This window comes from Bufo gargarizans, chromosome 1 (assembly GCF_014858855.1).
Source record: "Bufo gargarizans isolate SCDJY-AF-19 chromosome 1, ASM1485885v1, whole genome shotgun sequence".
NCBI classification, from domain to species: Eukaryota; Metazoa; Chordata; class Amphibia; order Anura; family Bufonidae; genus Bufo; species Bufo gargarizans.
This window is the reverse complement of record NC_058080.1, coordinates 508,772,310-508,788,405: the sequence shown is the minus strand read 5'-3', so window position 1 is coordinate 508,788,405 and position 16,096 is coordinate 508,772,310. Positions and strand designations below refer to the sequence as shown.

The window sequence follows — 16,096 nt, the reverse complement described above, 5'->3', positions numbered from 1 at the left end:
CCCTGAGCGCCGCTCTACATGTCTGGGATAGTTAGTTTAGAAGTTTTACGCTAGTGAAAGGTACTCTTTAATTATGTAGAATAAGGCTGTATATGTTACATTTTTTTGGTAAATAAATTCCATTAATCCATTCACAATGTCATGCTCTTCCAGAGGTTTTTGTAAGATTGGGCAGTTTCTCTGCCTACAAGATATTGTCACAGATGCTTGGTTTACTTTTGAAGTTCTCAAAACTGAATTTGACTCAGCAGAGATCACATGCCTCTTCTTCACAGCAAAAAATGTTATAACATGAACAGAGTTGAGAAAAAGACCTTAATCCTAACTTCTACAAACCTATGAATGCAGAATCAACCTAATCAAACTAATATAAAAAGCTGTTATTCTAAAAATCTTCATCTACTTGCATATTATAAGTTATACCAGCAAGAATTAGTCTTTATGTAGAAAACTATGATTTAAATCAAGCCTTACTGATTAGTGATTTAAATCAAATCCACCCTGATGTAAAATGACCTCAGGTTTATGTCTCTCGGGCTCCATGATGCATCATTTCTGACTACCAGTTTCACCTCTGGGGGAGGGGCTTAGTCGTGTGCACCGCCCACTGACATCTATGTACTACAGGGATGTCAAACTCGCGGCCCTCCAGCTGTTGCAAAACTACAACTCCCATCATGCCTGGGCATACTACAGCTATCAGGGAATGATGGGAGTTGTAGTTTTGCAACATCTGGAGGGCCATGAGTTTGACATCCATGATGTACTAAGAGGTAATTGCTATGCAGCTGACTCAGTCTCTAGTCATGTAGATGGCAGACACTTGATGTAACGATTATATTAGCAATCAAGTATTCTACTGATTTATTTTTACGATTAATCGAGTACTCTAATAAGAAAAAATTGACTGTTTTCCTTTATAAAAACTCATTAGACCCCCTGCCATCAGTCCCCAACACGCTTCATTCCCCCAGTGCCATCAGCTCCACTATCCCCCAGTGCCTTCAACTCTTTGAATGAGGAGGTGTGTCCAAACTTTTGGTCTGTACTGTATATAAATTTTTTTATTTTTTTTTAAATATGTTGAGCATTATATTGGGATTTAAGTAGGTCATTTTCTGATGACTGTAATGATCTATATTGTCTCATTCCTTTATTATTCCAATTAGCAGTTTATGAATAAAGGCCATCTAGGTATCACCATTTGGAGGGGGGGGGGGGGGGGAAGGGGAGGAATGTCACTGCACGGACTTGCACTATGCAGTTAGTGCTGCCAGGGCCAGATTGGTTGGGGATTTATTCATATCTTCAGACTGACCCAGTCAATCTCAGATGATGCCAGCACGCCCAAAAAAGAAATGGCTCAATTTCCCACCATCAAATCCAAAAAGGTCCTTAGCATTAGCCTATCTCTTTATATCTTCTTTTTCCACATACAGTGAGAGAGCAGTGTTTCATCCTGTATAATAGACTGCTCTTTGTCTCCTCTAAATGGGAATAATAGAGTAACGGCTCAATATACAGTTATTAGAATAGTTCCCCCAGAATTATCATTTAAAGTGGCTTTCTGGGATTAGGGTAGGTCGTTAATATGAGATTGTCGGAGGTCCAGCTCCCGGCACCCCACGATAAGCTGTTTGAGAAGGCCACGGCGCTCCAGTGAGAGCGGATTACCAAGCACAGCGCTGTACGATGTATAGTGGCTATATTTGTTATCACAGCCCGGGCCCGTTCACTTGAATGGGACTGAGTTTTACCTAGGCCACGTGAGCAATGTTCTTGACGTCACTGGGCTAGGAAGAGTTCATGAAGCGCTGTTGCCTCTTCATACAGCTGAGGCTAGGCCGTCGGTACGAAAATCCTGGAAAACTGCATTAATGTGGAATGCAATTATTATTTGAACAGACAGGAGAGGTGACCGTACAAGTGCCCTAATTAATGTACACATTTTAATTGTGTCATTAGAAAATTAACAATTGTTTAACCCCTTCCTGACCAGCATCGTACATGTACAGCACAGGAGGAAGTGATTTCCCTACTTTATAGTATTAGGCCTCTTTCATGTGATTGTTTGTTTTAGTTTTTTTTATTTTTGCCATTTTTTACGTCCCATACATGGAACCATTCATTTCAATTGTTCCGCAAAAAAAATGGAATATATTCCTTATGCATTCTGTTTCCGTATTTCCGTTCCGTTGAAAGATAGAACATGTCCTAATATTGCCCGTAAATCACGTTCCGTGGCTCCATTGAAGTCAATGGGTCCGAAAAAAAACTGAACATCCGTATGTCTTCCGTATCCGTTCCGTTTTTGCAGAACCATCTATTGAAAATGTTATGCCCAGCCCAATTTTTTCTATGTAATTACTGTAAATGCCATACGGAAAAAACGGAACGGAAACAGAAAATGGAACAACGGATCTGTGAAAAACTGACTGCAAAACACTGAAAAATCCATATGGTCGTGTGAAAGAGGCCTTAGAATGTATTGGCTCCGATGAGCCGAAGTTATTGCTCCCCGAGGTCTCGCGAGACTTTGCGCAATAACTTCATAAATTAATTTGTACAGTAAAAAATAAATTCCGAACTCTGTTCGGTTCCAAGTGGTACCTTGGAACAGAACTCAAGTTCGGGAAATGTTTTTTTACAGTACAAATTAATTTATGAAGTTATTGCGCAAAGTCTCGCGAGACCTCGGGGAGCAATAGCTTCGACTCACCAGAGCCAATGCGTTCTAATACTGTACGGAGCTCCTGCTCCGTACAGTATTAGAACAAAGTTTTATGTGAATCGCCTTCGGATGTTTCCTCCAAAGTCTTTATAAATAAAAAAAAAAAAAAAAAAATTCGCCCACGTAATAGAAAAGCATCAGCAGCCACAAAAAAAAAAATATAAAGTTATGGTTGCTGAAATGGAGAGAGGCAAAAATCAAAACCTTTTTTCTGGTTATTAAAGGGTTAAGAGCAGCTAGACCATAAGCACAAGCCAAATTACTTGCCGGTTTTGCTATGAACTGCTCCTAATCATCCCATGTCAGTTGCATCCCGTGGAATTTGGATCAAAACTTTGCACAGTTTTTGGTCTTGCCCTTTTCTGTGGCAGTTTTGCACATGGATTTAGCTCAGAACCCACACAAAGAATAATCATGTCCGTTTTTTTTTGTCCCACGCTGTGGTTTATAGAACTGCAAGTGGGACTGCATGTGCACCAGAACGCTGAAAAAACTTTAATTGGACACATTACTGAATATGTACTCTGAAGGGGATGTTCACATCAGGGGTATATGCCGCTGATGTCTCAGGGCTCGTTCATACGAACGTGGTTTGGTTCCACATCCGAGCCGTTTTTTTGCGGCTCAGGTGCGGACCCATTCACTTCAACGGGGCCGCAAAAGATGTGGACAGCACTTAGTGTGTTCGCTGCTCCGTTCCGTGGCCCCGCAAAAATGATAGATCATGTCCTATTCTTGTCTGTTTTGCGGACAAGAATAGGTGTTTCTATAATGGGCTTTCCGTTCGTAAATTGCGGAAGGCACACGATCTGCAATTTGCGGTTGTGTCAATGAGCCCTTGCTGTGGAATAGTGGGTGAAGATTTAAGGTCTGCAGCATGTTAACTAAGGCCCCATTCACATGATTTGCGGATTTGATGCAGGCCCATTTATTTCCATGGGGCCCCATAAAATGCAGACTGCACACCGTGTGCTGTACACATCCATATGTCCATTCCGTAGCCCCGCAAAAAATAGAGCATTTCCTATTATTGTCTGTTTTGCTGACAAGGATAGGCATTGTTACAATGGGTACACAAAATAATGGATGCCACACGGACGCCGTCCGTCTTTTTTGCAGATCCACATTTTGCAGACTTCAAAATACATATGGTCATGTGAATGCACCCTCATACGACCGAATATATTTTTATGGTCTGCAAAACGCAGATCTGCAAAAACTACAAATGACATTGCATCACATCCCTTTTTTTTTTTTTTTTTCCGGCTCCATTGTAACAATACCTATTCTTATCCGCAAGAATAGGACCTGTTCTCTTTTTTTGCAGGCCTCTGGAACGGACATACAGATGCAAACGGCATACGATGTGCTGTCCGCATTTTTTTGCGGCCCTATAGAAATGAATGGGTCTGCATCCGATCCACGAAAAAAAAAGTAGATCGGATGTGGAACCAAAATACATTTGTGTGAATGGGGCCTTAAGGCTTTAGATTTGCACCTTTTTCAACGCATTGAGTGAAATCCAGTGCACATCTGCTGCAAAATCCAGCACACGTCCACATTTCACATCTGCAGATTCACTGCCAAATCTGTATCGGAAAATCCATCCCGTGTTGCCATACCCTAAGGCTGGGTTCATACCTGAGCGTTGAACGCGCTGTAAAACGCTCAACAGGCAAGAACCAATGATTCCCTATGGGCATGGTTCTCATCTGAGCGTTTTACAGCGCGTACGAACGCGCTGTAAAACGCCCTACGCCCCAAGAAGTACAGGAGCTTCTTTGGGGCGTAATGTCGCGCGTTCCCACACATAGACTTCCGGGAACGCGCGACAATGGGCGTTTGCTTGTTTCCGGAGCCACGTATGTAAACGCCCGATAAAATCACGCATACAGAGTACGCTCAGGTGTGAACCCAGCGTTAATGTACTTGAATGGAAACCGCTCTGTAGTAACGGCTCCATCCACTGCTGTGCAGTTCTGGTTCCTGTTTCAGGCACCCAGAGCTTCTTCAAACAGCTGAGGATGCCAGGAGTCAGACCTCTGCCAATCTGATATTGACGACCTACCCAAAGGGTATGTCGCCATTTGTTCAGACCCGGAGAACCCCTTTAAAACCAGTGCAGTTAGAATCCGTGGTAAATCCTCATCAGGGGTGAAAGTTTCTGATATAACAGCATTTGGATGAACAGGGGCTTGCCCGTAATCTGTCGCCCCCTACCTAAAATCTAGCAGCCGACATTTAGAAGCCAGGCGTGTTTTTGTCCTCGGGCAGTAGCTGTACCCGCTCATTATATTCCCTGGCAGAGCGCCTGACGCTGACTATAGGAAGAGGTGGCAGGTAATTATGTCTTCCTGACTGACATTGCTGGGATCTTTTCCCCTTCTGAGATACAGGACAGGATTAGGGGATCCGACCAGTGAGGCCAGCGCTGTGGAAATAGAAAGTGTGTATTTTCTTGGTTGGAAAGTGAAAGTCCGTAATTCAAGCTGAAATGAAATCTGCCAGCCCTGCTTTCTGGAGACAGAACAGGTATTTATTACATACAGAGCGGGCTTTGTGCTCCCCATGGCTCCTATAGACAGACGGGTTCAGGTCTGGCCACTTATTGCAACATATTGCGTGATGTGCATAGTATTAGGTTAACCAGCCAAGTACTGGAGACTTCATTGTTACGCAGCTCTTTCTGGAGTGGAGATGGAATAGGTGCAGCGATGTCTTTCCTCTACCGCTATATGCAGTACCTTTTGGGTAGAATAAAGATGTATTCAGGATTGAATCAGCAATTCTTGAACATGATGAAGTAGTAGTTGGCAATATGTCCTAAAGTAGTAATCTTGTAAATATCGTATCCGTCGCCGTGAATGTGCGGCTTGTGTGGACCAGTATACCTCCTAACTAGCAGGATGTATAGGAAAGGATGGAAAAGACTTGTGGGGTCATTTATCAAACTGGTGTAAAGTAGAACTGGCTTAGTTGCCCATAGCAACCAATCAGATTCCTCCTTTCATGTTTGACAGCTCCAGTGGAAAATGAAAGGTGGAATCTGATTGGTTGCTATGGGCAACTACACCAGTTTGATAAATTACCCTGTTGGGATCTGGTATTTTTAAGAGATGTACAGGTTCATCCTTACTTTGTGTGCTACATATGTACATTTCATGCAACTCGAGACCTTTATGGAGCAACTGTTTCCATTTACTGGTTGTGCAATCAGTTCAGTACAAGTGAGGAACCTGGAAGAGCTTTGCTATACCAATGTCATCTGCAATTTCTACCGTTTAGTTTTTCTTGGGCTTAGTCACTTAAAGGACCACTGAACCTTCAACTAGGAGCGAGGGTGTCTTAAATGATGAACAGGGGTGAAACATTTTCCGGACTGGGATTGCTAGACTTTGGATCTGACACTACTTTTCTCGAGCTTTTGGACGTGTGCACCAACTCTTGCAGCTCTCTTTGCACATATGTAAAGTCTTGACAACTTGGTAATGCTTGTAAGTCTACTTTCACACTCAGGTTTTGGCTTTCCGTTTGTGAGGTCCGTTCAGAGCTCTCACAAGCGGTCCAAAACGGATCAATTTGCATTCTAATGCATTCTGAACGGAAAAGGATCCGCTCAGAATGCATCAGTTCAGTCTTCATTCGGCTTTGGAGGCGGACACCAAACGCAATGGCGAGAATGGATCAGTCCTCCATTGACTTTTAATGGTGTTCAAGACGGATCCGTGTTGCCTATGTTACAGATAATACAAACGGATCCGTTCTGAACAGATGCAAACATTTGTATTATCTGAACGGATCCGTCTGTGCAGATCCATGACGGATTCGCACGCAACGCGAGTGTGAAAGTAGCACAAGAGTCCCACGTTTACATACTGTACTTTAGAAAGGCCATACATTCATAACTACGTACGTTAACTGCTTGTGGGGATCATCCATACATTAAAGGGGCACCTTGGACCTACACTGATTTTCAGAATAAACACTTAAAGGGGTTGTTTAAGGGGCTCTTTCACACTGGCGTTGTTCTTTTCTGGCATAGAGTTCCGTCGTCGGGGCTCTATGCCGGAAGAATCCTGATCAGGATTATCCCCATGCATTCTGAATGGAGAGAAATATGTTCAGGATGCATCAGGATGTCTTCAGTTCCGGACCAGAATGTTTTTTGGCCGGAGAAAATACCGCAGCATGCTGCGCTTTTTGCTCCGGCCAAAAATCCTGAACACTTGCCGCAAGGCCGGATCCGGAATTAATGCCCATTGAAAGGCATTAATCCGGATCCGGCCTTAAGCTAAATGTCGTTTCGGCGCATTACCGGCTCCGACGTTTAGTTTTTCTGAATAGCGTCCTGGCAGCCATGGTAAAGTGTAGTGGGGAGCGGGGTAGCAGTATACTTACCGTCCGTGCGGCTCCCGGGGTGCTTCAGAGTGACGTCAGGGCGCCCCACGCGCATGGATGACATGATTGCATGGACACGTCATCCATGCGCATGGGGCGCTCTGACGTCATTCTGGAGCGCCCTGGGAGCCGCACGGACTGTAATTATACCGCTCCCCACTACTACTATGGCAATAAGGACTTTAATAGCGTCCTGGCTGCCATAGTAACACTGAACGCATTTTGAAGACTGATCCGTCTTCAAATGCTTTCAGTTCACTTGCGTTTTTCCGGATCCGGCGTGTAATTCCGGCAAATGGAGTACACGACGGATCCGGACAACGCAAGTGTGAAAGAGCCCTAACCCCTTAAGGACTCGGACCTATTTCACCTTAAGGACTTGTCCATTTTTTGCAAATCTGACCAGTGTCACTTTAAGTGCTGATAACTTTAAAACGCTTTGACTTATCCAGGCCATTCTGAGATTGTTTTTTTTTTTGTCACATATTGTACTTCATGACACTGGTAAAATGAAGTTAAAAAAAAATCATTTTTATTTATAAAAAAAGATTTTAAAAAAATCCAAAAATTATTTATGTTTTACACAATGATTTCATTTTTTAAACAAAATAAAATCATGTTTTAGTGTCTCCATAGTCTGAGAGCCATAGTTTTTTCAGTTTTTCGGCGATTATCTTAATTAGGGTCTCATTTTTTGTGGGATAAGATGACGGTTTGATTGGCACTATTTTTGATCGCTTGCTATTACACTTTTTTTTTTTTTTTACACTGTTTTTTTTTTTTTTACGGTGTTCACCTGAGGGGTTAGGTCATGTGATATATTTATAGACCCGGTCGATACGGACGCGGCAATACCTAATATGTATATTTTTGGGCGATTATCTTGGGTAGGGTATGATTTTTGCGGGATGAGATGACGGTTTGATTGGTGCTATTTTGGCGTACGTGCGACTTTTTGGATCACTTTTATTACCTTTTTTTGGGAAGTAAGGTGGGCAAAATTTCTATTTCCTCATAGTTTTTATTTTTTTATTTTTATGGTGTTCACCGTGCGGGGAAAGTAACATGACCGTTTTATAGATCAGGTCGTTACGGACGCAGCAATACCTAATGTGTAGTGTATTTTATTTTTTTAATTTTTATTCAGTGATAAATGTGTGTTTTTTTTTTTTTGGTTTGTTTTTTTGACCCAGACCCACTTGGTTCTTGAAGATCCAGTGGGTCTGATGTCTGTATAACACAGTACAATACACTATATAGTGTACTGTATTTTACTTACACTTTGTCTGAACAGATCTATGCCTTTAGCGCAGATCTGTTCAGCACCATGGACAGCAGGATGCCTGAGAAGGCGTCCTGTTGCCATGGGAACCTTACCCGTCTGCCACAACTGAGCAGACGGGGAAGGGGAAGGGGAAGGAGGGGGGGCTCCCTCCCTCTGTGACCCCATCCTGTCTGGGGGCTGCAAAGGCACAGCAGCCCCCCGATGGGAGAGGGAGTGAGCTCCCTGACTGTTAACCGTTTCCATACAGCGGTCCATACGGACCGCGGTATGGAAAGAGTTAAACGGCTGACATCACAGCACAGATGTCTGCCGTTTATACCAGAGTGTCAGCAATGTGCTGACACTCTGGTATAACCACACTGGACACCAATGAATATTCAAGAGGAGGCGGGCGGGGGATCGCGATCCTGCCTGCCGCACCTCCAGCACCGCCTGCAACCACTCCCCTTCCCCCTCCCTGCACCACCCGCCGGCATAAAATCATTCAGTGGTGCGGGGGGTGAAAAATCTTTATTTTGGGCATTTTAAAGTTTCTGATCGCGGGGATCAGAAACTGCAGAAAGCGCAGCAAACCGCAGGTCTGAATTGACACACACATATAACCCCCCCCCCTCCTGGCATTGTGACAGGATGCCCGCTGAATGATTTCAGCGGGCATCCTGTTCCGATTAACCCCTGCATTGCCGCAATCCCGTTTTAAACTCATGACGTACCGGAAGGTCATTGTTCCTTAAGGACTCGGGAAACATGCCGTACCGGTACGTCATGCGTCCCTAAGGGATTAAGGGCGTTATTATTGCATTCGATTTATTTTTGGCAAATTTTTTTTTTTCAGTTGGTCTGTATTTCATTTTGTTCCTCTAGTTTTCACTCTGTGTATCTGGCAGACTTCTCAGTGAACCCATGACAGAGCTGCTCAGATGGTTTGATCTGTAACCCTCATCTCTGAACTCCTGATAGCTTAACCCCTTAGTGACCAAGTCTATATAGCTTTATGAGGGCTTGTTTTTTACGGGGCAAGTTCTAGTTTTTAATGGCACCATTTTGGGGTACACATAACTTTCTGATTAACTTTTATTAACTCTTTCTGGGAGGGAGATGGGGGAAAATAGCAATACTGCCACTGCGTTTTTACATTATAAATTTTACGGCGTTCATTTTTCGGTACAAATAACATAATATCTTTATTCTCTGGGTCAGTACGATTACAGTGATACTAAATACTTATAATTTTTTTTCCGTTTTACTACTTTTTTTTTCCAATAAAACCCCTTTTATTAACCAAAAAAATGATTTTGCATTGCCACTTCACAAGACCCATAACTTTTTTTTTTCTTTTTCTATGGAGTTGTGTGAGGGCTTTATTTTTGAGGGACAACTTGTATTTTTCATTAGTATCATTTTGGATTAAATGGCGCTTTTTGATCGCTTGTTATTAGGTTTTTTTCGGTGGAAACTAAGAATAAATTTGAAATTCTGTCTTTTTTTTAATTTTTATTTTTTACGGCGTTCACCATAGGGGATAATTTATGTAATATTTATGTAGTCCGGGTCGTTACGGACGCGGCAATACCAAACATATGGAGGATATTTTCTTTTTGCAATTTTTTTCATTGAAAAGCGTATTTTCAATGGAAAAAAAGCATATTTTTTTATTTTATGGATTTTTTTATTTAATAATTTTTTTTTATTTTTTTTTATTTTACTACTTAAAAGTCCCACAAGGGGACTATAATATACAGTATTTTGATTGCTTTTAAAATGTAATGCATTATCTCTATAAGGCATTACATTTCAATAGCAATGCTATTCAAACCTTGACCAGCAGGCTGCGCCAGGGAGGCACAGCCTGCTGGAGATAACTACAGACAGGCTCGGGGCCCTGATCGGAAGCAAGGTAAGCTTTCCAACACATCAGCACCCCGCAATCTTATTTTCGGGGTGCTGATGGGAGACAGAGGGAGTCCGCTCCCTCTGTCACCACTTTACATGCAGCGGGCGCCATTGCGCCCGGCATGTAAAGGGTTAAACAGCCCGGATCGGCACTCCTGCCGGTCCGGGCTGTTAGAGCAGGGTCCCGGCTCTCATGTGAGAGCCGGGTCCGCGCTCCCCACTGCACGGGGGAGCCGTGCAGCGCTTAGACCGGGCCGCCGTAAAAACGCGGCGGCCCAGCCTAAGGCCCCTTAGTGACCGCCGTAAAAAGACGTATGGGTGGTCACTAAGGGGTTAAATGAGTTCTTATAAGCTAAATTTGTATAAAAATGATCATTTTAGCTTTATTGATTGTTTGAGCTATTCGACAAGTACAAATGTGGGCTATAGATCGAGCCACCACAGAAGCTCTCTGACTGATTCACTGTGAAGCAGAAAGCAGTCTGCTAAAAATGCACTGAAACTGAAAGGTGTAGAACAAAATATTTAACAATTTTTAGCCCAAAATGAGTAGAATGTAATGATTTGGAAAGGTGTCTACAGTCTAAGGTCCCTTTCACACGAGCGTGATTTCCGCGCGGGTGGAATGCGTGACGTGAACGCATTGCACCCGCACTGAATCCTGACCCATTCATTTCAATGGGTCTGTGTACATGAGCATTGTTTTTCACGCATCAGTTCTGCGTTGCGTGAAAATTGCAGCATGTTCTATATTCTGCATTTTTCACGCAGCCCTGGCTCCATAGAAGTGAATGGGGCTGCGTAAATAACGCATTGCATCCGCAAGCAAGTGCGGGTGCGATGCGTTTTTCACTGATGGTTGCTAAGAGATGATGTTTGTAAACATTCAGTTTTTTATCACGCGCGTGAAAAACGCATCAAAACTAGAGATGAGCGAACTTCTGTTTTAAGTTCGGCGTCTAAAGTTCGGCTTCCGGTTAGCGGAGAATCCCGATATGGTTCCCGATATGGATTCCGACTTCCGTTGTGGTCCGTGGTAGCGGAATCCATAATGGCCGATTATTGATTCCGCTACCACGGACCACAACGGAAGTCGGAATCCAGATCGGGATTCTCCGCTAATCCAAACCCGAACTTTAGACGCCGAACTTAAAACAGAAGTTCGCTCATCTCTAATCAAAACGCATTGCACCCGCGCGGAAAAAACTGAACAACTAAACGCAATTGCAGACAAAACTGACTGAACTTGCTTGCAAAATAGTGCGAGTTTCACTGAACGCACCCGGCCCCAATCCGCAACGCCCGTGTGAAACCAGCCTAAGTGTTTCACCGCTCCAGTCCCCTCTGGCCCAGTGTTCAAATGACTACTGCAGCCAGTCACTGACCTTAGTGGTCAAGTGTTCATGAATGGCATGTGATCACTGAAGCCAGTTATTGGCTAAAGAGCTTGCATGTGCAATGAATCGGACATAGTCACTGCTGGATCTGCAAGAACTTTAGCAGTTAGGCCTCTTTCACACGGGCGTCATATTTTTGGCCCGGATTAGAGGCGTGTGCGTTGCGGGAGAAGGCACGATTTTTCTGCGCGAGTGCAAAACATTGTCATGCGTTGCACTCGCGTGAGAAAAATCGCGCATGTTTGGTACCCAAACCCGAACTTCTTCACAGAAGTTCGGGTTTGGGATTGATGTTATGAAGATTGTATTATTTTCCCTTATAACATGGTTATAAGGGAAAATAATAGCATTCTGAATACAGAATGCATAGTAAAACAGCGCTAGAGGGGTTAAAAGAAAATTAAAAAATAATTTAACTCACCTTAGTCCACTTGATCACGAAGCCCGGCATCTCCTTGTGTCTCCTCTGCGCTGAACAGGACCTGGGGTGAGCTGCTCCATTAAATACCGGTTAAGGACCTGCGATGACGTCACTCCGGTCATCACATGGTACGTCACATGATCCATGTGATGACCGGAGTGACGTCATCACAGGTCCTTAACCTCTATCTAATGCAGCAGCTCACCCCAGGTCCTGTTCAGCAGCAGAGGAAACACAAGGAGATGCCGGGCTTCGCGATCAAGTGGACTAAGGTGAGTTAAATTATTTGTTGTTTTTTTTAACCCCTCTAGCGCTGTTTTACTATGCATTCTGTATTCAGAATGCTATTATTTTCCCTTATAACCATGTTATAAGGGAAAATAATAATGATCGGGTCTCCATCCCGATCGTCTCCTAGCAACCGTGCGTGCAAATCGCACCGCATCCGTACTTGCTTGCGGATGCCATCCGATTTTCACGCACCCCATTCACTTCTATGGGGCCTGCGTCACGTCAAAATCAGACAATATAGAGCATGCTGCGATTTCCACTGAACGCACAAGTGATGCGTTAAAAACAACGCTCATGTGCACAGCCCCATAGAAATGAATGGGTCAGGATTTAGTGCGGGTGCCATACGTTCGCCGCACGGATCGCACCCGCACGGAAAACTCGCCCGTGTGAAAGGGGCCTTAGATTTTTTTTTTTTTTAACGCGTGGCTGCTAGGAGACGATCGGGATAGGGACCCGATCTTTATTATTTTCACTTCTAACATGGTAATAAGGGAAAATAATAGCATTCTTAATACAGAATGCTAAGTAAATTAGAGATGGAGGGGTTAAAATAAAAATATTTAAACTCTCCTCATTCACTTGTTCGCACTGCCCGGCTCGCCTTCTTTCTTCTTTGACCTGGGAGGAAAAGGACCTTTGACGTCACTGCGCTCATCGCATGGACCATCACCATGGTGATGTACCATGTCATGGACCATGCGATGAGAGCAGTGACGTCACCAAAGGTCCTTTTCCTTCCCAGGTCATCAAAGAAGAAGAAAGAAGACAAGCCGGGCTGCGCGAACAAGTGCGTGAGGTGAGTTAAATTTATTTTTAACCCCTCCATCCCTATTTTACTAAGCATTCTGTATTAAGAATGTTATTATTTTCCCTTATAACCATGTTATAATGGATAATAATAAAATATACACAACACCCAACCCAAACACGAACTTCTGTGAAGAAGTTCGGGTCTGGGTTCCAAACATGACGATTTTTCTCAGGCGTGTGCAAAATGCATTAAAACGCTTTGCACTGGTGCGGAAAAATTTTGCTTTTTCCCGCGACGCACCTGCATCCTATCCGGCTCTCACACGCCATGCCCGTGTCAAAGAGGCCTAAGGGGGGTTGTATCACTTCAGTAAGTTGCATTTATAAGGTAGAGGAAGTTAATACAAGCACTTACTAATGTATTGTTATTATCCATACTGCCTCCTTTGCTAGCTGGATTCATTTTTTCCATCACATTATACACTGCTCGTTTCCATGGTTACGACTACCCTGCAACCCATCAGCAGTGGCCGTGCTTGCACACTATAGGACAGTGATGGCTAACCTTGGCACTCCAGCTGTGGTGAAACTACGACTCCCAGCATGCTCCATTTATTTCTATAGAGTTCTGAGAGCAGCCAAGCAAGGGGGGCATCTTGGGAGTTGTAGTTTTACCACAGCTGGAGTGCCTAGGTTAGCCATCACTGCTATAGGAAAAAGCGTCATCCTCTCTGATAACCAGGACTGTGGTAGCGCACATAGGTTGGTGCTTTTTCCTATAGTGTGCAAGCACTGCTGATGGATTACAGGGTGGCCGTAACCATGGAAACGAGCCGCGTATAATGTGATTGAAAAATGACTCGAGACAATATGGACAATCACAATACATTAGTAAATGCCTTGTATTAACTTTCTCTACATAATGAATGCCATTTGCTGAAGCGACACAACCCCTTTAAACGGATGCCTCAGACTGATGCCAGACAGTGGCATCTGTTCACCATAGTTTTGTGAAAATAACATACGTTTTTTTTTTTTTACTTGACTGTGCAGGATAAAAACGTTGTGTGCTGCGTTGTTGTATCAGAATATTCTCTTAGGTTTGTGAACATAATGGTTTATATTCACAGGTCCTGGGGTAAAATGTATTAAAGGAAATAGTTTCCCATCAGGCGGACATTTTTGCAGGTAAGTGAGCTTCATGTAATTGAGAAATCTGCTCATGCCATTATTTAATTGGCTAAGAAGGAAAAAGAGATAAGGCTACTTTCACACTTGCGGCAGGACGGATCCGACAGGCTGTTCACCATGTCGGATCTGTCCTGCGGCTATTTCGCCGTGCCGCCGGACCACCGCTGGGTCCCCATTGACTATAATGGGGACGGGGCGGAGTTCCGGCGGTGCACGGCGAAAGCCGCCGGACTAAAAAGCCTGACATGCAGTAATTTTAGTCCGGCGGCCTTTTGCCGTGCTGCGCCGGAGCTCCGCCCCGTCCCCATTATAGTCAATGGGGACGGAGCGGCGGTCCGGCGGCACTGCGAAATAGCTGCAGGACGGATCCGACATGGTGAACAGCCTGTTGGATCCGTCCTGCCGCAAGTGTGAAAGTACCCTAAGAAGAAAAGAGTGCACAACGAACAGACTCAAAGTGTTATCTATCTTATAAACTTTGGTATGTGAATTTAATGTAAACATCTGTGCATCAGCGCCATATTATAATGGCGGCGTAAGAATATGAATACTGCTCAGGTCATATGACACTTCAAGGAGGTGCTGTTTTATAGGCACTGAATATATATGTGAATCATCTAGCTAAGTAATTGGCTCGAACATTCTTCTACAGTCTATACATCCTTTTGCACACATCTGTGGGAGAAGTCAGGATGAGCTCGGCACACAGCTGCGTGCTCCTCCTCCTCACTGCTGAGATGCAGGCAGCTCGGAGGAAAAGGGGGAAATGGGAAGGCACTGCTTAGATAAGGAAGAAGCAGCTCAAAGTAACTACATAAGAAAATCAATCTAGTTACATACAAAAAATGAAAGAAAGATATTCACACATCTCTAGCAGCTGTAACATGGTCCTGCTGCAATGGCCTAGATCAGAGCTAGCTCTGATCCCTGCTGTTTAACTCCTTCAAAGGCAGTACAGTCCGTAGTGACAATGACATCTAAATAGGTTACAATGGGAGAGGACTCCCACATGGTGAATGCTTTAAAAATAATTTTAAAAAAAATTATGGAATTGCTGTTTTTGGTCAACTGATTAAAAGCCAAATGTACCCCAAAATTATACCAAAATTATACCAATAAAAATTAGAACTACAGCTTGTCCTGCAAAAAACAAACCCTCTCACAGCCTTGCTGGGGAAAAAAAAAAAGTTATGAGGACTTTCGTCTCCGCTCAAAAATCATGTTCTGAGCAGACACTGAACGGACCCCATTATAGTCTATGGGGTCTTTAGGCTCGGTTACGCTCAGTTAGGTCTCAGTTATCTGCAGAATCTGTCCTTTCCGGTCTCCTGTTCCTCAACGGAGCTGGAGAACGGAAAGGAGAAACGGTGATGTGAACGAGGCCTTATCTGCATTTTGTTATACACCAATGTGTGAATAAACACCGCTGTTTGATTCAAGAACTGTGTACTTTGCCTCTATACTGCATCCGCTAGTCCTAACTACCAGAGCGAATCCCCACAACCCTTAAAACACATTCATTCCTGCTCTATTTTAAAGGCACTATTTTTTTTTTTTTTTTTGTGTGTGGCATCCATGGCTTACCTCTATAACCAGTGCAGTGATCCAGGTGGTCTGCATTCTTTTGACTTATAAAGTACAGTGCTATGTCCTGCTCTGTCTTGTGTTAAAAATAACAAAAACCTCAATACATCTCTGAAGGAAGCTCTTGGCTTAAAACTATGCCTGATGAGGAT

General features: G+C 43.7%; 1 protein-coding gene across 7 annotated transcripts in view; it reads left to right on the top strand.

Moving 5' to 3' along the window:
- The window catches only part of MTMR3 (myotubularin related protein 3), an 84,813-nt gene that overhangs the window by 19,274 nt on the left and 49,443 nt on the right, over nucleotides 1-16,096 (top strand). For 3 of the 7 annotated variants that reach the window (XM_044275271.1, XM_044275277.1, XM_044275272.1), the window contains exon 2: nucleotides 14,300-14,357. The exons of 2 other annotated variants lie outside the window; for them this stretch is intronic. The gene's annotated coding sequence lies outside the window, so the exon portion shown is untranslated. Of the gene's footprint in view, nucleotides 1-5,050; nucleotides 5,072-5,243; nucleotides 5,264-14,299; nucleotides 14,358-16,096 lie in introns of those variants that run through there. 2 more of the 7 variants (XM_044275273.1, XM_044275274.1) reach the window with 2 other exon arrangements.